General features: G+C 63.4%; 2 gene segments (V, D, J or C); both read right to left on the reverse strand.

Annotated features, from left to right (window-relative positions):
• LOC309621297 (Ig gamma chain C region-like) overlaps nt 1-20,001 on the reverse strand; it is a 167,329-nt gene that overhangs the window by 83,750 nt on the left and 63,578 nt on the right.
• Nucleotides 8,383-20,001, reverse strand: part of LOC309621292 (immunoglobulin heavy constant gamma 2-like) — a 72,809-nt gene continuing 61,190 nt past the window's right edge. Inside the window, exons 2-5 of the C gene segment in view lie at nt 9,806-10,099; nt 9,410-9,472; nt 8,938-9,267; nt 8,383-8,853 (exon numbers count right to left, since the gene is read on the reverse strand).

Raw genomic sequence — 20,001 nt, forward strand, 5'->3', positions numbered from 1 at the left:
GATCCCCAGGGCATCCTGCCTGCCTCCAGAGCAGATCCCCAGGGAGTGTCGGTGTGAGGGGGCAGAGCAGAGCAGGGCTGCGCCCTTGACCTTGTGTGAAGTGCTCTACTGCCCCTCTCATGTTCTATTTGAACCAAACACTCGGGCTCTCTGGACAAGCCTCAGAGTTGCCCAGTGCTGGGTTTTCTGTGCCCGACCCCAGCAGGCTGCACGGTCCGTGTCGGAGTCCGTGGGATGCCTGGTCTCCCAGCGCAGATGGCGGCTCTCAGAAGGGCCTTCGCCACAAGTGGACTCTCCTGTCAACACAGTCTGGGCACTCGTATGCTGGGAAGGAGGACACCGGGCCCTGAAGAATGGTCTTAGCTGCTCACAGGTCCTCAAAGAGGCCAAGAGGGTCACTCACCGCCCCTAGTTTCCTCCTATTGTACCTTTTCCAATTATTGAAACATTTTCTTCCTGTTATTGGCCACCCAATAAGCCACCCGGTTTTTCCTTATGGTGCAGGACCCACTGCTCACATTTCTTTCTTTTCATTGGTTGCTGAGTGCTCTTTGTATATGAAGGAGTCCTGCCCTGTGTCACATGTGCTCATGCGCTCTGCCCCGTTTCCATGGGACTTCAGAGCTCCTTGTGGGCGGGCTTCTCCAGCTCTTTACCCTCAGGAGGAGGCTCAGCCCAGGCCCTCCACTGTGCTTGGCCAGCCGGCCCTCTCCCTGGTGCCTGTGGCTCCTGCCTTTGCGGCTCCCAGCTTTCTTCTCGAGGACGGTGGTGGCCAGCCCCAGACAGCTCTCACTTGTTCATCGGGACGTCCAGGCTGGCTGGTGGGATGGGGCCTGAGGACTGGCCTGTCTGCGTGAGCTCAGTGGGTGGTGACTATGGCCCCAGGAGGCTGATGCCAGCCTCCATCCTGGTGCTTGTGCAGCTGTGTTCCTGCGGCCTCCTGCACTGACCACTGAATGAGCCCCTCAGGGTTTGCCCACAGGGAGTGGAATTTTTGCTTTTACCTTTGTGCGGACAGGGGCAGTGAGTCTGGGCTGGAGGCCAGTGGCGCAGGCGTGGTGGAGCCTGAACCGGGGTCTCTGTGGGTATTGAAGGACTCTTGAGGTGGAGCCTGGCTGGACACTTGGGTCCTCGGGGCCCAGAGCTGCCCTCTGCCCCCTTCCCTCTGGCCCCTTGTCCACGTCCTCGGGGGGGGGGGCACCTCCTGCTCCCAAGGGACCACAGGCACCTCCCCCAAGGTACGCTCAGGTGGCATGGGGTTCTTTACTTAAAGGAACTTTACAAGGAAAAGTAAAGAGAGAGAGGTCGACCTGATTCTGGCAGTGGATCAGGTGGAAGATGGATGTCTGTCTTGTTTCTTTGAAGAAAGAATTTAGGAAAGAGACCAAGATTGTGAAATAGAGACAGTGTTTACTAGAAGGAAGGTATGAGTGGAAGAGCACACGGGAAACTTGGAGCGAGTCACGTGCCGCAGGGGTGGCTTAGGTTGCTTACACGGGGACAGTTTTCCAGGTGGTCTCTGGCCAATCACCTCGAAGTGTCAGCAGGAGAGTGATTGCAGCTGCTCAGCCTGGAGCCCGTCTATCTCCTGCGTCGGGACGAGGGCACGGGGGATGGGCTGCGTGCTGCAGGGCTGATTTGGGCACACTGCGGACCCCTTGGGAAGCGCCTTTTGCTGTGGGACCCTGCCTCACAGCCTAGGGCCCTGCCCGCAGCCCTGAAAACTGCCCTGGCCCCTCCCCGGAAGGTCTGCTCTGCAGCCTCATTCTGCACGAACGGGGCCTGGGGGTGGACAGCAGGGAGGGTGGGCACGGGACAGGAGCAGGGCATGGGGGGCAGTGCCCTTGGACCTGGGGGCACGGAGGGCGGGACTGAGCCTGGGGAGTGAGCCCTTGGCTTGGCTGGGCTGGACTCAGACGCTGGATTGGGCTGGTTGGGACTCTGAGTCCTAGATTTGGCTCTGGGCTCCAGCGTGGGCTGGGCCATGGGCTCCAGGCCGTCACTGTGTTTCAGGGGTTGTTCAGTCAGAGCCGGTGTGGGCCCAAGCCCAGGGGCCTGGGAGAAGCCTGGGGTGGTCAGCAGCCACGCCCAGCCCAGGCCTCTCTGTGGAGGGAACAGATGCTCTTCTGGGACTTGCCCCAAAGTGGGGTGGTGTGGGGCTGTGATAGGTGGGCCCCCTTGTTGCCTTCGCCCTTGGGGCTGAGCTGGAACCTCTGGGCGCCCGTGTGTTTGTGTAAGACACAGATGGAGGTGTGTGGTGGCGAGGTGAGGCACTGACAGGTGTGTGTGGAGCTCATGGTCTGGGGGGCTCCAGGGGTCAGGACGCAGCGGGAGGCTGACCTCAGGCTCACACAGGTGCAGCCCGAGGGGCTCAAGGGCAGGCGTCGGCCACTGGGCTTCGGGGTGCTTGGGGGGCATGGAGAGGTGAGGGATGTCGTGTGGTGCGGCACTGCTGGGGGGCGAGGGTGGGAGCCCTGGGGCCCAGTGTGGGGCAGCTCTCGAGGGGCCCAGAGGCAGCCGTGCCAGGGACGGTGTTCAGCTAGGAGGCCATGGGACCGGCCCTCGTGTGACCACCCTGGCGTTCCTGCGGGGCGGGGCGGGCCGGCTAGCGGCTGATCGTTGGTCTGGGGGATAGAAGTGAGGGGCAGGGCCCAGGGCTGGGCAGGCTGTGCTGTCCTCAGGCAAGTTCAGCTTCTTGGTTACATGTTTGGGGGAGGGAAAGGCAGGGTGTGGGGTGACCCCCAGGCCCGTCGCCTGGAGCTCCCGTGGAGCCCAGCAGGCAGAGGGGGCCCTGTGCCAGCGTGCCCAGCGTGCCTGGCGGGGTGCCCGAGAGCCAGATGTTCTCCTGGACGCGGCTGTCCACCCTCGGCCGTCCTGTTTGCCGCCCTCCCGGCCTCCCCGTTTGGTGCAGGGCCCCCTGAGCGATGCACCCCTTCCCTGCAGACCATTCTCTCTGTCTCTGCCTCTGTCTGTCTCTGTCTCCCCCACAGGAAGCTGGAGCGGCACATCGGACGGCCTTGGGCCGCAGCGTCCATGCTGACCAGACTCCGGCTCCCGGTCTGGGCCGCTGTCCTGCTGGGCCTCGGCCTGGGGCTGTCGAGGGGCGGCCTCCTCCCCTCGCCCTGCTAGGCTGCAACAAACAGACGCGTGGCTTCCCGCAGCGAAAGGCCGCGTCCCCGGGATGAGCCAGCCCCCCTGAACCGCTGGGCTGAGGGAGCCCAGCACGGCCAGCCCCCGACCCAGGCCCCGGCCCCCTTTCGTGGAGCTTTTACTGAGAAGGGCTGACAGCTGTGGATCCTGACTCTGCCCTCTGGGGAGGGCTGTGTCTGCTCTGAGGTGGCATCGCCAGGAGGGACGGGGCTTTGATCCCTGGTCTCTGTGACGGCGGAGTCCTGACCCGCCCCTGCACCCTTGCCGGCCGGCGGACACAGCAGCTTCACTGCATCTGCACGGCCACCCTTCCTGGTCCCTCACCGGAGCCCCTGGAGCCCCACTCCTGCGCCTCCTGTGACACACGGGTCACCTCTGTGCAGCCAGCTGAGTTCAGTGCCACCCGGACCCCCTCGCCTCCTGCGGTCCTTCTCACTGCCCAGTCTGTCCTGAGCGGTGAGCCTGGTCTGGCTCTGCTCCCCTTTGACAGCCCCTCCCCACCGCTGCCCCTCCTGGCCTGGCTTCCTGGCGTTCCCTCCTGGTCCTCCTTTCTGGCACTCAGCTCAGCTGTTTTGGGCTGAATTGTGTCCCCAAATTCCAGTCTTGAAGCCCGGACCCCAGGACCTCAGAATGTAACTGTATTTGGAGATGGGGTCTGTAAAGAGGTGATGATGTAAACTGGGGTCTCTAGGGTGGGCCCTAATCCAGTCTGACTGGCGTCCTTATAAGAGGAGGACATTAGGACAGAGACACGTACAGAGGGACGACCACGTGAGGACACGGGAGAAGACGGCGTCTACATGGCACGGAGACAGGCCTCAGGAGAAGCCAGCCCTGCACCTCCCGGATCTGGGATTCCAGCCTCCAGCGTGTCAGACAGTGATGTCTGTCGTCAAAGGCCCCTGTGGTGTCTGTTACAGCCTCCTGTGCGGACACACCCAACGCGTGCGACTTCCCTGTGGCTCCCCCAGGACCCTGGCTCGCCCCTGCGCCCACAGGCCAGGCGGGACGCCCAGGCTTGGGCGGTGGTGTGGGGGAGGCAGGCTGTGGACTTCTCGAGGGTAGGAGGCGTGTTAACCTAGGGAGACTTCTCAGCGAGCTAGGCGACTGTAAAGAACGCTTTATTGTCATTAAGAAAATGAAGAGACGGCAAAGAGCATCGGTGGGCTCCAGCATTTAAAACGGAGACCAGCCCCCCACGCTGCGATGACGTGGACCTTCCTTCCCACCCGGGGGGCGGCCTCTCCGACGCGGATGCTGAGCGCGTGTTTCCCCAGAGGCGGAGAGTTGGTACCGGGCCCGGAGGCTGGCCCTACGGGGGTCGCGCCTCTCACCCCCAGCCCGGTGCAGGCGGAGCTCCTGCTGTACGTGACTCAGGCCTTTGGCTGCAGGATGCGCTGGCCGCGCCTTCTGCCCTCTTCTCCGGGAGCCCCTCCAGCTCAGCCCACGGGGCACCAGGTCAGCAGGGCCCTCTCCGGGAGGCCGGTCTGGCTGGACCTCACCGCCTCCCGCGCTGGGGCTCCTGCAGCGGCCTCGGGCCCAGGCCCTGCTCTGAGCAGCGTCCTCGGTGGAGGTGACCGGAGGGACCACTAGCGGCACCAGCAGAAGCTCTCCTGCTGGGAGAGGCGGGCGCTGAGGGGGGCGGTTCCCCTCCAGCTTCTGACACAGGCCGTCCTCCCGGGACCCTGCGTCTGGAGCCCGGCTGGGACAAGATGCAGGCGGTGGGCCCTGTGCAGAAGCCCGGGAGGCCGGCCTCCTCCTCCTCCAGGGGGACCTCCACGCCGAGCCGGGCGTTCCCAGTGGTCCCTGGGGTCCCGGAGGTGTCCTGCGGGGACATCAGCTCAGGTTGGGCATCACCTGCTGTCCACTCGGGTCTGTGAGTGGGGTGGGGGGCAGGTCGTGGTGGCCACGAGGCCAGAGGCCGGGGGTGCAGGCGAGGGTACTCGTGAGCTCAGAGGCTGGCGAGGTCAGCAGGTGGAGGGGCAGGCCTGGCGCAGGCTGAGCGGCACAAGGCGATGGACGTGGTCCTGCCGGTCCGGGGTGGCCCTGGACGCAGCACGTAGTGAGCGCTAGGCGCCCTGCCCGATCATGTTTCTGTAGTCGGGGACGATCGTCTGCTTCAGCTCCACCACCGACGAGAAGATCCACTTCACCTGAGGGGCGGCAGGGGTGAGTGCAGGCTGGAACCCACCTGGGCCAACCCCCAGGGCCTGTCCCCCCATCCCCGGGCCGACGGACAGCGAGGGTTTCCAGGGTGGACATGAGGACATGATGGGGACAGTGAGGGAGAGTGGGGGACAGTGAGGGGACAGTAAGGGGACAGTGAGGGACAGTGAGGGAAGGTGAGGGGAGAGTGAGGGGATGATGAGGGACAGTGAGGGACCGTGAGGGACCGTGATGGACAGTGGGGGACAGTGAGGGACCGTGAGGGACAGTGAGGGACAGTGAGGAGAAAGTGAGGGAAAGTGAGGGACAGTGAGGGACAGTGAGGAACAGTGGGGGACAGTGAGGCACTGTGAGGGACAGTGGGGTACAGTGGGGGAGAGTGAGGAACCATGAGGGACAGTTAGGGACAGTGAGGGACAATGGGGGACAGTGAGGGAAAGTGGGGGCAGTGGGGGACCGTGAGGGACAGTGGAGCGCTGTGAGGGACCGTGAGGGACAGTGTGGGACAGTGAGGGACTGTGAGCAACAGTGGGGGGCAGTGAGGGACCGTGAGGGACAGTGAGCGACAGTGGGGGACAGTGAGGGACAAAGGGGGACAGTGAGGGACCATGAGGGACAGTGGGGGACAGTGAGGGACCGTGAGGGACAGTTAGAGACAGTGGGGGACAGTGAGGGACAATGGGGGACTGTGAGGGAAAGTGGGGGCAGTGGGGGACCATAAAGGACAGTAGGGGGCAGTGAGGGACCGTGAGGGACAGTGGGGCACAGTGAGGGACCATAAGCAACAGTGGGGGGTAGTGAGGGACCGTGAGAGACCGTGAGGGACAGTGAGGGAAGGTGAGGGACAGTGAGGGGACAGTGGGGGACAGTGAGGGACAGTGAGGAGACAGTGAGGGACAGTGAGGAACAGTGAGGGACAGTGAGGAGACAGTGAGGGACAGTGAGGAGACAGTGGGGGACCGTGAGGGACCGTGAGGGACAGTGAGGGAAGGTGAGGGAAAGTGAGGGGACAGTGGGGGCAGTGAGGGACAGTGAGGGACAGTGGGGGACAGTGAGGGACCGTGAGGGACAGTGAGGGAAGGTGAGGGACAGTGAGGGACAGTGAGGAGACAGTGAGGGACAGTGGGGGACAGTGGGGGACAGTGAGGGACAATGAAGAACAGTGACGGGACAGTGGGGGCATTGGGGGACCATGAGCGACAGTGAGGGACAGTGAGGGAAGGTGAGGGACAGTGAGGGACAGTGGGGGACAGTGATGACAGTGGGGGACAGTCAGGGACGGTGAGGGACAGTGAGGGGATAGTGGGGGCAGTGGGGTACGGTGAGGGACAGTGGGGGACAGTGGGGGACAGTGAGGGACCGTGAGGGACAGTGAGGGAAGGTGAGGGACAGTGAGGGGACAGTGGGGGACAGTAAGGGGACAGGGGACAGTTGGAGACACAGTGGTGACAGCGAGGGCACAGCAGGGCCGGCCCGCCCACCTTGAAGAGTGTCACGGTGGCGCTGTAGCACACGCTGAGCAGAAAGAGGGTGATGAAGATGGAGATGGTCGTCCACAGCCCGTCCAGCTCCCCGTCCTGGGCATCAGCACAGGTCTCCTCCTCTAGGAGCAGTTCTGCACAGGGAGGGGGGGGGGTCAGTGCTGTCCCTGCCCCCGGGGGGCAGGGGTGGGGTCATCGGGGCCTCGCAGCGCGGCTCCCATTGTGGCGGGGTGGTGACGGGATGCCCCAGGTGGGCCGGGCCAGAGGCACCTGAGGACAGTCGCTGGGCACCAGCCCCCGCCCCCCATTCCTCCAGCCTGGGCCCCAGTCTTGGCCTGGCCAGTGGGTTCTGCTCCCTGTCCTGTGCTGTGAGCTGAGCTGGGGCCCTTGGGGGGAGGGTGCTCGGACCCCCCGCAGGACAGTGGCTCAGGCCCCGGCCTCCTCGCCCCCTGGGACCAGACCCGGAGGGCGGGAGGGTCAGCAGAGCACGTGGGCCGTGGGCCCTGCCCCAGGGAAGGGGCAGGACAGTGTTGGGCTCTGTCCCTGTGCCCGCGAGGCTGGGAGTGCCGGGACGAGGGGGCTGTGGGAGGATTTTGGCCTGTTCGGCAGGCGGTGTCGGTGCCCCAGGGAAGAGGAGGGATGGGTGACGGAGGTGGTCAGTGCGGTCAGTGTGGGGAGGGGCCGCTGAGCAGCCCATGGGCGTTGGAGGTTGGGGACCAGGCTGGGGTCTACGGCGAGGACTCATGAGACCCGGCTCTGTGGTCGGGTGTGGGTCTGTGCGGCTGCCCTGTGGGAGGGCCCGTGTGCAAGGCCCGCGTGTGTGCATGCGCGTGGGTGTGTGTGGTGGGTGCCCTGCACACGCGTGTACGCGGGCAGGTGAGTGCATGTGGATGAAGGCGGTGGTGTGTGGGCTGGTGTGGCTCAGTGGGGGGCTCGTTTCCAATGGCTCTGGGCTCAGTGTCCACGGGTGCGTCTGGATGGTCCCTCCCCAGGCACTCAGGGCCGCTTGCCTCAGCCCCTTATGGGCACAGGGATGAGTGTCCCCACGAGTGCACAGGCCTGGCCCCTGGCAGGGACAAGCAGGGCAGAGCCACCTGGCCTGAGTGGGGGGGGGGCTGATCTCCCGTGCCTGATGGTGCAGCAGGGCCGTCCACCCACCCCGGGCCGCGTGTGGCCCCCGTGAGGGCACAGAGCTGGCACGCGGACCCTGGAGCCAGGGACAGGAACGTGGGGACGAGGATGGCCAGTGTCCCACAGCTTGGGCTGGAACAGGGGCGGGAAGAAGTGGGCACTCATTCTCCTGAGGGTCTCTGGTGGGCTTCTCCCGTTCCGGGCACACACTCCAGCCCCAGCAGCTGCTGGGCGGAGGGCGGCCAGAGCAGCTGTCGCCTCCGGGAGGGGCCCTCCCCGGCCTCGGGCAGCCCCCAAGCGGCCTGCGCAGACCCGCACACTCTGGGTCTGGCCCTGAGTGGGATCAGCCCTCGCGCACTGGTGGTGACAAGTGTGACCCAGAGCCGGGTCCCCCCTGCCCCAACGCAGGCCCGGCGTGCCCCGGGGCTCTGCTCGGAAAGAACCATGACAGCAGTGCGGGGTCCCAGGGCGGCGCTGGGTGCTTTATTTCATGGCGCCCGGGAGGAATGTACACAGGGCTGGGGCTCAGGCGTCCTCGCTGGACCCTGAGAGCCCAAGGGGAGGGAGGGCTGGCTGGGGCGACAATGCCGTGGGGCTCATTTACCCGGAGACTGGGAGATGAACTTCTGCGTGTTGTGATTGTGCAGAGCCTCGTGCAAAACTACACACGTGTAGGTGTCTCCCTGCTGCCAGCTCCTCTTGTCTACCCTGAGCTTGCTGTACAGGAAGAAGGACCCGTCGGCGTCCAGCTGGGGTGGGGTCGTGCCGTACTTGCTCTCTGACTCCAGCAGCCCATTTCTCTGCCACTCCACGTCGATGTCGCCCGGGTAGAAGCCGGTGACCATGCAGGTTAAGCTGACCGAGCTCTTGGCCAGCTCCTCCTGCGGTGGGGCCAGTATGTACACCTGCGGCTCCCAGGGCTGCCCTGTGGGGAGAGGCATGGCTGTTAGCACGATGGTCACTGCTATTGGCCCCCAGGGACCCTCCTGCGCCCGTCCACCTGACCCACCTTTGGCCTTGGAGATGGTCCTCACGATGGGGGCCGGGAGACCTTCGTTGTTGACCTTGCACTTGAACTCCTTTCCCTTCAGCCAGTCCTGGTGCTGAATGGGCAGGGTGCTGACCACACGGTAGGTGCTGTTGAACTGCTCCTCCCTTGGCCTCGTCTTGGCCGTGTACACCTGTACGTTGTCCACGTACCAGGAGAACTCGACATCGGGGTCCTCGTGGCCCATGTCAACCACAACGCAGGTGACCTTGGGTATTTGGGATATTGTGAGGGTGTCCCTGGGTGTCGGGGGGAAGATGAAGACGGACGGTCCTCCTGGGAGCTCAGGGGCTGGTCGGGGAGACACGGAGGGTGGTCAGCGCCTGGGTGGACCTCCTCTTGGGCACCCATCCATCCCCCTCCCCCAAGCCCCAAGGCCGCTCCTGGGCGAGGTCCACCCCCGAGGGGCGGAGGATGAGGCCGGGTGACTTACGTGGACATTCGGAACACTTCTGGCATTCAGGACACTTGGGGTATGGTTTGGGGCCATTGATCTCTGCAGAGAGAACAGACAGGAGGTTACCGGGGTTGGGGACGGCCTGGGGCTGGCCTTAGGGCAGGCCAGGTTTTGGCAGGTGAGACCTGTGCCCACCTCTGTGGGCCCAGGGGCTGGGGGAGGTGTCCAGCCTGTGCCCACACTGGACCTGGTGGAAACACCCAGAGGACCCCCTCCCCGAGCCTGGGAGGACTTCAGGTGAGGGAGAGAGACAGGCCTCCCGTGACACCCTGGGCGGGATTCCCCATCCCTGGTGTGCGGTGCGTTCAGGTGGGAGGGCTGACCCCGGGCCTGTCTCGTAGTGGACACCCTCCCTGCGGCCCGTCCCCTCACCGATGTGCTTGTCCACCTTGGTGCTGCTGGCCGGGTGGGCTACGTTGCAGGTGAAGGTCTTGCCGGACGAGGTCCAGGCAGGCACGGTCACAGTGCTGCTGAGAGAGTACAGCCCCGAGGACCCGAGGATGGATGGGAAGGTGTGCACACCACTGGATAGGGCGCCCGAGTTCCAGGTCACGGTCACTGGCTCAGGCAAGTAGCTCGAGACCAGGCAGCCCACGACCACTGTGGAGCCGGTTGTGCCCTCACATCTGGAATCCAGAGCGTAGACTTTCGGGGCCGTGGTGGAAGCTGTGAGAGAGGAGGCCATGTGACTGGCAGGGCCTCACCCCTGCGAGGGCCCGGGCAGGGCATCAGGTGTGCAGGCCTGGGGCACCATTGAGCCCAGCCACCATGTGCTTCCAGCGTGTCTGAAGACCAGCGGCCTGGCATGGCTGTCTCCCACCCCAGGTCTCTGCGTCTGCAGCTGTGGGCTCCAGACACCGCTGGGGGCCAGTGCTGGGTGACCACCTGGATTAGATCCCCCCGGGGCCCCAGTCCTCCTGTGGGTGTCTGGCCTGATCAGGCCTTCGGTCTGAGCCCTGACCAGTGGCTATTGCTCCCTGAGCCCACTGCCCTGCTCCTGTCCCCTTGTCCTGGTCTGCTCTTTGCCACCCAGGGCCCGTGTGTTCTGGATCAGCTCTGCCCATCGGCATCTCTGGGAGCCTTGCACTGCCCCTGGCCTTCTCCTCCTGCAGGGTGCCAGCACCCCAAGCCCCATTCCCCGGCTGGACCTGTCCCCTCTGACCCTGGTCTGCTCAGCCCAGATATGCAGACCCGTCTGAGCCCCGAAAGAGCCCCTCGTTTCCCCTCTGCCAGGTCCACTGCCCTGTCAACCCCACCTCGCTTTTGCACGTTCACCCCTCCTGTCCCAGCTCCTACAGTCTTCTGGAACAGGGTTGGGACCCTGGGTACAAGAACTGCGGCCCATCGGGTCGCCTCAGGGCTGCCCGTGCGCCTTCAGCCCCAGAGACCTGCACTCCCAGGTCCCCTCTCCACCCGGGCTTGCCATCCCCAAAGCCCCTCCCAGCAGACCAGGGCTCACTTTTCCTCGGCCTTTCTTCCCCTGACTCTGGGGCACCTGGGGCAGCCCCTGCCTCCCAGGCCCCTGCTCCCCTGCGCACCCCCGCCTGCTCCCCGGAGCTCCCCCTGCACCCTCCCTACCAGCCCCCTGAGCTCCAGCGGGAAGGCTGCTCTCCTTTCTCTGTGCACTCAGGTTCCCCTCCCCCAGATGCTCCCTCACCTGCCTCCAGCCCCTCGTCCTGGCCTCTCAGCTGAGCCCGGGCTTCCTGCCCATCGAGTGTCTAGCCTCTTCCCACCTGAGCTCCGGTTCACCATCTCAGGCCTGAGTCCTCTCTGCCCTTGTGCCCCTTCTCCCCGGCCCTGGGCCCTCAGAACACCCCAGGGGGACCCCCAGCCCGATCTCCTGTAGGACTCCCTGCTCTGCCCCCACTGCCAGCTGCCCTGCGTCCTGCCCTCCCAGCCCCCTTGGCTCAGGTCTCTGGGCTCAGCTCAGGGATGCTGTATCCTCATGTCATCTACTCACCTGGCGTCAGACTGCCCACTGTCCCTGGAGCACTGGGCCCACAGCACCAGCTGTCCCTTGCACCCTATGACACTTGCCTACTCACCTGCTCACCCCAGTACCTGGTCTGCTGAGGTCCTGGGCAGGACCCTACCTCCCCACCCTGAGCTCACCTGCACAAGCTCTGCCTGCTTCCCCAAAGCTCCGGGGCAGCCCTCTGCCTCCCAAACCATTGCTCACCTGCACAAGCTCTACCTCCTCCCCAAAGCTCCCGGGGAGCCCCATCCCCTCCCAGGCTCCTGTTCACCTGCACAAGGTCTACCTGCTTCCCCAAAGCTCCTGGGCAGCTCCCTGCCCCTCCAGGCCCCTGATCAGCTACACAAGCTCCACCTGCTACCCTAAAGCTCTTGGGCAGCCCCCGGCTCACCCAGCCCCATGCTCACCTGCACAAGCTCTACCTGCTCCACCAAAGCTCTGGGGACAGCTACCTGTCCTCCCAAACCCCTGCTTACCTGCACAAGCTCTCCCTGCTCCCCAAAGCTCCTGGGGCAGCCCCATCCCCTCCCAGGCTCCTGTTCACCTGCGCAAGGTCTACCTGCTTCCCCAAAGCTCCTGGGGCAGCCCCTTAGCCTTCCACCCACCCTGCTCAGCTGCAGAAACTCTAACTGCTCCCCCAATGCTCCCGGGAAGCCCCCTGCCCTCCCAGGCCCGTGCTCACCTGCACAAGGTCTACCTGCTCCCCCAAAGCTCCCGGGCAGCCCCCTACCCGCCCACCCCACTGCTCAGCTGCAGAAGCTCTACCTGCTCCACCAAAGCTCTGGGGACAGCTACCTGCCCTCCCAAACCCCTGCTTACCTGCACAAGCTTTCCCTGCTCCCCAAAGCTCCCGGGGCAACCCCATACCCTCCCAGGCTCCTGTTCACCCGCACAAGGTCTACCTGCTTCCCCAAAGCTCCTGGGGCAGCCTCTTAACCTTCCACCCACCCTGCTCAGCTGCAGAAACGCTACCTGCTCCCCCAAAGCTCCCGGGCAGCCCCCTGCCCTCTCAGCCCCGGGCTCACCTACACTAGCTCTACCTGCTCCCCCAAAGCTCCAGGGCAGCCCCCTGGCCTCCCAGCCCCGGGCTCACCTACACAAGCTCTACCTGCTCCCCAAAAGCTCCCGGGAAGCCCCCTGCCCTCCCAGCCCCGGGCTCACCTACACTAGCTCTACCTGCTCCCCCAAAGCTCCAGGGAAGCCCCCCTCCCTCCCAGCCCCGGGCTCACCTACACTAGCTCTACCTGCTCCCCCAAAGCTCCAGGGAAGCCCCCCTCCCTCCCAGCCCCGGGCTCACCTACACTAGCTCTACCTGCTCCCCCAAAGCTCCAGGGAAGCCCCCTGCCCTCCCAGCCCCGGGCTCACCTACACTAGCTCTACCTGCTCCCCCAAAGCTCCAGGGAAGCCCCCTGCCCTCCCAGCCCCGGGCTCATGTACACTAGCTCTACCTGCTCCCCCAAAGCTCCAGGGCAGCCCCCTGCCCTCCCAGTCCCGGGCTCACCTACACTAGCTCTACCTGCTCCCCCAAAGCTCCAGGGAAGCCCCCTGCCCTCCCAGCCCCGGGCTCACCTACACTAGCTCTACCTGCTCCCCCAAAGCTCCAGGGCAACCCCCTGCCCTCCCAGCCCCAGGCTCACCTACACTAGCTCTACCTGCTCCCCCAAATCTCCAGGGAAGCCCCCTGCCCTCCCAGCCCCGGGCTCACGTACACTAGCTCTACCTGCTCCCCCAAAGCTCCAGGGAAGCCCCCCGCCCTCTCAGCCCCGGGCTAACCTACACTAGCTCTACCTGCTCCCCCAAATCTCCAGGGAAGCCCCCTGCCCTCCCAGCCCCGGGCTCACCTACACTAGCTCTACCTGCTCCCCAGAGCCCCTGAGGCAGCCCCTGACCCCCTGCTTTCCAGCTCACCTGCTGCCTCCCTGCCACTTGTCCCTGGAGCTCTGGCCCTCAGCACCCGCACCCCTCTGGCCCACCCCCGAGCCCTCACCCTAGTGCAGTTCCACTCCTGACTCCTTTCTTTCCCGGGGCTGAGCTCTGTTCCCTGGAGTCGCTAGGTGCCCACCCTGTCTCCGGGCCCCTCTCCTCTGGCAGAGCCCCTGTCCCACCGTGGGCCCCTCCCAGAGGAGCTCCTGGCCTGCCGAGCTTCACCCTCTTCTCTCTCCCACCACCCCCGGGATCCTCCTCTGGTCGCTTCTCCCTCCAGTTGCCGGGTCACCTGCCCTCTGCCTGCCCGCTCCCGGCCCCCAGCCCCTGCTCCCGGCCCTCCGGCCCCGGCTCCGCTCGCCCCTCGTGTAGCCTGTGGAGCTGCGGGCTCAGCCCCTGTGCGGCCAGCCCTGCCTGCTGTGCCCCCGGCGCTCCCGCTGCTCTGGGCCCTGGCCCCAGCCCAGAGCCCACTGCCAGCCCGCCTGCCACTGCCCTGGGGCTCAAGCCGGCTCCACTGTCCTGGACAGGACCCTCAGCCTTCCCCCACACCCTGCCACCGGGGGGGCCTTTCCTTCCCCTGTGCCGAGCCAGCGTCCTCCCTCCGTCCTTGCTCAGACCCACCTGCCCATCCTGGCCTCGTCCTCAGCCCCAGCCCAGCCCTGTGCCTGCAGCACATCTGGCCAAGCGAAGCCCTCAGGCTCCCGTCCCCCAGCCCGTCATGTTCCTCAAAGGCCCAGCAGCCCCGCCGAGCTCTGCCGCCCCTGGGTTTCCAGCACTGTTGGTGTGGACACGCCCCTGCCCTGGGCTCCCTAGTCCCTGCCCTGGGGCAGCACTGTGACCCCTGGGCCAGCACTGTGACCCCTGGGCCAGCACTGTGACCCCTGAGCCAGCACTGTGACCCCTGGGCCAGCACTGTGACCCCTGAGCCAGCACTGTGACCCCTGGGCCAGCACTGTGACCCCTGAGCCAGCACTGTGACCCCTGGGCCAGCACTGTGACCCCTGGGCAGCCGCCGTCCCCGTGCCCGCGTGGCTGCTCCAGCCGCTCTGTGGGGTCCCCGAGGCCAGTCTCCTCTTCATGGCACCCACTCCCTATCTCTGCCCCATCCTCGCAGACCAGACTCACCAAGGGGGGTGGAGGTCCTGGACTCACTCCCCTGCAGCCCAGGGCTCCGCGCCCCTCCCTGCTCCGGCCCCAGGCACATGTGGCTCCTCAGGGCTGTGCTCTGTCTCTGCAGCCCTGCTTCCTAGGACTGGTAACCAGTTCCTGGAAGTGTGAACTCCTTGCCCATAACCCTGCAAACACTAAGAACAGGACTGAAACCCAGCGGCATGGCTTGCTTCCTGAAGTTCCCTTTTCTTCTGGGTGGTTCCTGTCTCAGAGGGCCTGGGGAGTCCAGATGCAGCAGAGATGCATTATTTTGGTGTGTAGGGCGCGGTGAGTGGGGCCCAGGGACCCAGGGGACAGAGTGGGAATCCCGGCCGTCACAGCTCCACCCTCCTGAGGGAATATGCCTGCTCGGCCCACAGCACCCTGGGTAATAGGCCCCTCGCCTGAGCCTTCTGGGCCTCTGAACTCTGGTGGGCAACACTCCCACCTCCCCCAGCACAGATCCCCAGGGCATCCTGCCTGCCTCCAGAGCAGATCCCCAGGGAGTGTCGGTGTGAGGGGGCAGAGCAGAGCAGGGCTGCGCCCTTGACCTTGTGTGAAGTGCTCTACTGCCCCTCTCATGTTCTATTTGAACCAAACACTCGGGCTCTCTGGACAAGCCTCAGAGTTGCCCAGTGCTGGGTTTTCTGTGCCCGACCCCAGCAGGCTGCACGGTCCGTGTCGGAGTCCGTGGGATGCCTGGTCTCCCAGCGCAGATGGCGGCTCTCAGAAGGGCCTTCGCCACAAGTGGACTCTCCTGTCAACACAGTCTGGGCACTCGTATGCTGGGAAGGAGGACACCGGGCCCTGAAGAATGGTCTTAGCTGCTCACAGGTCCTCAAAGAGGCCAAGAAGGTCACTCACCGCCCCTAGTTTCCTCCTATTGTACCTTTTCCAATTATTGAAACATTTTCTTCCTGTTATTGGCCACCCAATAAGCCACCCGGTTTCTCCTTATGGTGCAGGACCCACTGCTCACATTTCTTTCTTTTCATTGGTTGCTGAGTGCTCTTTGTATATGAAGGAGTCCTGCCCTGTGTCACGTGTGCTCATGCGCTCTGCCCCGTTTCCATGGGACTTCAGAGCCCCTTGTGGGTGGGCTTCTCCAGCTCTTTTCCCTCAGGAGGAGGCTCAGCCCGGGCCCACCACTGTGCTTGGCCAGCCGGCCCTCTCCCTGGTGCCTGTGGCTGCTGCCTTCGCGGCTCCCAGCTTTCTTCTCGAGGATGGTGGCGGCCAGCCCCAGACAGCTCTCGCTTGCTCATCAGGATGTCCGGACTGGCTGGCGGGATGGGGCCTGAGGACTGGCCTGTCTGCGTGAGCTCAGTGGGTGGACGGCTGGGTGGTGACTGGGGCCCCAGGAGGGTGATGCTGGCCTCCACCCTGGTGCTTGTGCAGCTGTGTTCCTGCGGCCTCCTGCACTGACCACTGAATGAGCCCCTCAGGGTTTGCCCATGGGGAGTGGAATTGTTGCTTTTACCTTTGTGTGGGGAGGGGCGGTGGGTCTGGGCTGGAGGCCAGTGGCGCAGGCATGGTGGAGCCTGAACCGGGGTCTCTGTGGGTATTGAAGGACTCTTGAGGCAGAGCCTGGCTGGACACTTGGGTCCTCGGGGCCCAGAGCTGCCCTCTGCCCCCTTCCCTCTGGCCCCTTGTCCACGTCCTCGGGGGAGGGCACCTCGTGCTCCCAAGGTACCACAGGCACCTCCCCCAAGGTATGCTCAGGTGGCATGGGATTCTTTAATGAACTTTACTAGGAAAAGTTAGGAGACAGAGGTTGAACTGATTCCTGTGCTGGGCCCATCTATCTCCTACCTCAAATCGCCCCTGAGATATGTGGACCCCGAGAAGTGTTTACTGGCAGGATGTAGGGCGATGGTCCCTCTTCTGTAGCTTCTTCAGGCTGGTATTGGGCTCATGGACCCTACCTAACTGGGGCCACAGAACTCTCGCTCTGTCTTGTTAAGGGGCCCCAAGGTGAGTTCTGCTGCCACCCTGACAGGATCTGTTTCAGGGAGTGGCTGGAATCCCTGTATCACCATCATCTTGACATGGAATTGCCGTAATCTAGAGGAGACAAATCTTTCTAAGAGGATAAACAGACATGGGCCAAAGAGGAGAAGAGGAAAGATAGAGGTTCTAGGTCCTATGAGCGGAAGGGACCAGGAGAACCAGGACCAGGTGAGAGCCATCCCTGGGTTGCCTGCTCCCTGAGTTGAAAGGCCTCAGATAAGAAGCCCTGAGTATCTTTTTGGACTTGACCTGTTTGGTTTACCCAAAACCCACATTGTTCCTTTAACATGGCGCAGATTCCCCCTTGGGCAGCGGCTAGCACGTTGATGGCCTTCTCAGGGGTCACTTTATCTGCAGAGATATGGCTAGGGATAGGATCTAGCTCCCTCTTTTCATTAGCCTCAGTTAGGGTCAAAATAAGGGGTTGCTCAGGGTCTCCTAAGCATAATATGGCCCCAAGGAAGCCCAGAAGATCTCTCCCCAGCAGTGGGGTGGGGCTTTTGGCAACCAGAAAGGCATGCGAGCTCAAACGCTGTTGAAACTGGCAAGCGAGAGGCCCAGTGAAGTCACGGGTGAGAGGCTTTCCGTCGACACGGTTACTGTGCAGCTTCTAGAAGAAAGAGGCCCAGCGTGAGAAATCAGCACAGAGTAAGAGGCTCCCGTATGGACTAAAAAGTCGCTCTTCCTACCTGCCACGTCAAAGACGCCCGGGGCCCCTTGATGGAGACGGACATCTCGTTGCGGGGAGCTGCCAGAATCCCCGGGCTGACTCAGTCGTCCAGCATGGCCATCTCAGGAACAGGAGCCCCCCTTCCCCTTCGGGACCGAGGGCAGTCCCACTCTGATGACCCGTCTGCTTGTAGACTGGGCATGGCCTGGGGGGCTCCTTCTGGCATTCATGGGCCCAATGGCCGGTCGACTTGCATTTGAAGCATTCCCCTTTGCTGGTCTTACTTCCGGACTGATGGTTGAACCTTCTTGTCTCCTTTGGGTTCTCCCGAGGTTGCAAAATGCGGCTGACAGCAAGGGCTATCGGTTTAGCTGGAGCTTTGACCTGCCTTTACTCATGCTGAGTTCTTTCTTCCCCCTCCGGTTGATCTGGATTATTAAATACCCCAAAGACCACCTCTATGAGTTGGTGCATAGGGGTTTGTGGGCCTAATTGTGACTTTTGGGGTTTTTGCCTCATATCGGGCAGACTGGCTGATGAAATGTTGTCCCAGCAGGGACTGACCCTCAGGAGTGAAGGGGCCTATGTTAGTAAACTTTCTAAAAGCCTCCACAAGCCATCCTGAAGAAGAGCTGCATTTTCTTCTTTCTCTTGGGTCACTTCCTTGACCTTTTCATGGCTGACTGCTTCCTAAAGTCCTTTCTCGTTCCTTCTAAGAGGCATTGGACCATGTGGCTCCTGGCCTTCGTTCCCCCACTGCCCACCACCCCTGGGAACTATAATCCCAAACGGGCTCCTGAATGGGGACCGTGTCCCCACCCCCATCATAAATGTGGAGTTGGTGCCTGGCGAGAGCTGGTCAGCACGCCCTTGGTCTGCTGTCCAAATCCTTTGTTTCTCCTCATGGGTACAGTAGGTAGACAATCCCTCCGTGGCCCCCATCCCACTCCCTTGTCCTGATCCTCTCGGACCCCACTCACCAAGGGTTGGGGTGGTGGACTCACTCCCCTGCAGCCCAGGGCTCCGCGCCCCTCCCTGCTCCGGCCCCAGGCACATGTGGCTCCTCAGGGCTGTGCTCTGTGACTGCAGCCCCGCTTCCTATAGGACTTGGTACCCAGCCCCCGGAGGTGTGAACTCCCTTCCCCCGGACCATCAGACACTAAGAACAGGACTGAAACCGGGTGGCTCAAATTGCTTCCTGAAATTCCCTTTTCTTCTGGGTGTTTTCTGTCTCAGAGGGCCTGGGGGAGTCCAGATGCAGCCGGGGTGTCTCTTGTGGGTGTGTGGGGTGTGGTGAGCGGTGCCCTTGGACCCAGGGGACAGAGTGAGAACCCCGGCTGTCACGGCTTTCCACCTTCTGCAGGGATTATGCCTGGTTTGCCCACCGCAGCCCGGGGACCGGGCCCCTCGCCTGAGCCCTCTGGGTGTCCCAGCCCTGGTGGGCACCTCTCCTGACCCTGGAGAGTGTGTGGTTGGGCTCAGCCTGCAGCCCAGCCCCTGCCTCGTCCTGCCTACCTGCCGGGGTGGCCTCCCCTCCAGACCTCTGTCTCCCGCCTCTTCCCTCCTCCTCTCCCTGGCTCCATCCGTGGCCCCGATATCTGACCAAAGGCCAGTGTAACGTGCACGGTCAGAGGGCAGTTGTTATCCCGGCCACAGCTGTCCCCCGGGGGACAGAGTTCACGATGGTCACTGGGGCCGGAAAATGGCCCTCTAGGTGAGAGACAGCGTGCGGCCTGTCCACTGCTGTGTGTGGGCCGAGACTGGTCGTCCCATCTTTGGGGGACACTGGCCCTCAGTTTCTCGTTTGAGTGCTGCAGCGGACCCTACACCCTGTGTGCACCCCCTGGGCCGTCCCGTAGCTTCAGCATTAGTCCTGGATCGGGGTCCCAGGAGACACTGTCGCACCACCCCAGAAGTGCCATGGGCGGGGGGCAGGGTGCAACTCCTCCAAGCTGTGGGTGGGCGGCGTGTGTGCTGTGCTGCTTCAGACCTGCCCCAAGCCAAGTCCAGCTCCATAGGGAGTGGACGGTGTGGAGGTGCCATCAGATGTGGCACAGGATCGGTGTGACCCCCCCGGCCAGTTGGCTACTGGTTCTGCAAGCTGCACTTACCACTCGCTTGCGTTGCTCACGAAGCACATGGATCTGCATAATCTGTGCTCAGCTCAGCCGTACTGACAAGTCTGGATAAACCCCTGAGAAAGTCTGGGCTTGTGGGCTTCGGGCCCGAGGAGTCCACCCCACCTGCTGCCCAGGTTTCTGACAAGACAAAGCAGCAAAAGGTGCACGTCACTGAGGGCGCTGGTTACCTCCTCCTGGTCCTGTGCGTGCTGTCTGCCCCCTGGTTGTGGTGGTGGCGTTTGTACTGAGGAGGATCAGTCACTCGGGATCATTAGAGCACCACTGTTGTCCCTGGAGCAACTTGGGGGCAGCCTACGTTGGCTGGGGAGGGCGTGACAATGTGATTTGCGCACTCAAGGCCCTGGGCTTTATCAAATCCACACACGTGTCCACATCCCAGTTCTCAAGGTCCCATTTTTTCCAGGCAAATCTTTTCACATGAGAAAGTTAGTGAGGCTGTGAATTTACCTGGTGTTGAAACTTTGTGAAACGTCGTGTTGAAGTCTGGGTTTGGCTTCAGAAACATTCGCCATGTAGTTCTGAGAGCAGAGAGAGGCTTTGAGGGGTTCCTAGCAGACCCTTCCTGCATCTGTGAACACGAATGAGAAGTTGGAGCAGAGGTGTCACCCCGTGCTGTGGGTCCTCCAGCCCAGTGGTAAGACCCCACCCTGCCCAAAACCTGGCTCATTCCTGACTTGACCCGACCTGTTGCAACCGTGTCTCC

This window comes from Balaenoptera borealis (genome assembly GCF_965194805.1).
Source record: "Balaenoptera borealis genome assembly, contig: HAP1_SCAFFOLD_422, whole genome shotgun sequence".
In the NCBI taxonomy this organism is placed as follows: Eukaryota; Metazoa; Chordata; class Mammalia; order Artiodactyla; family Balaenopteridae; genus Balaenoptera; species Balaenoptera borealis.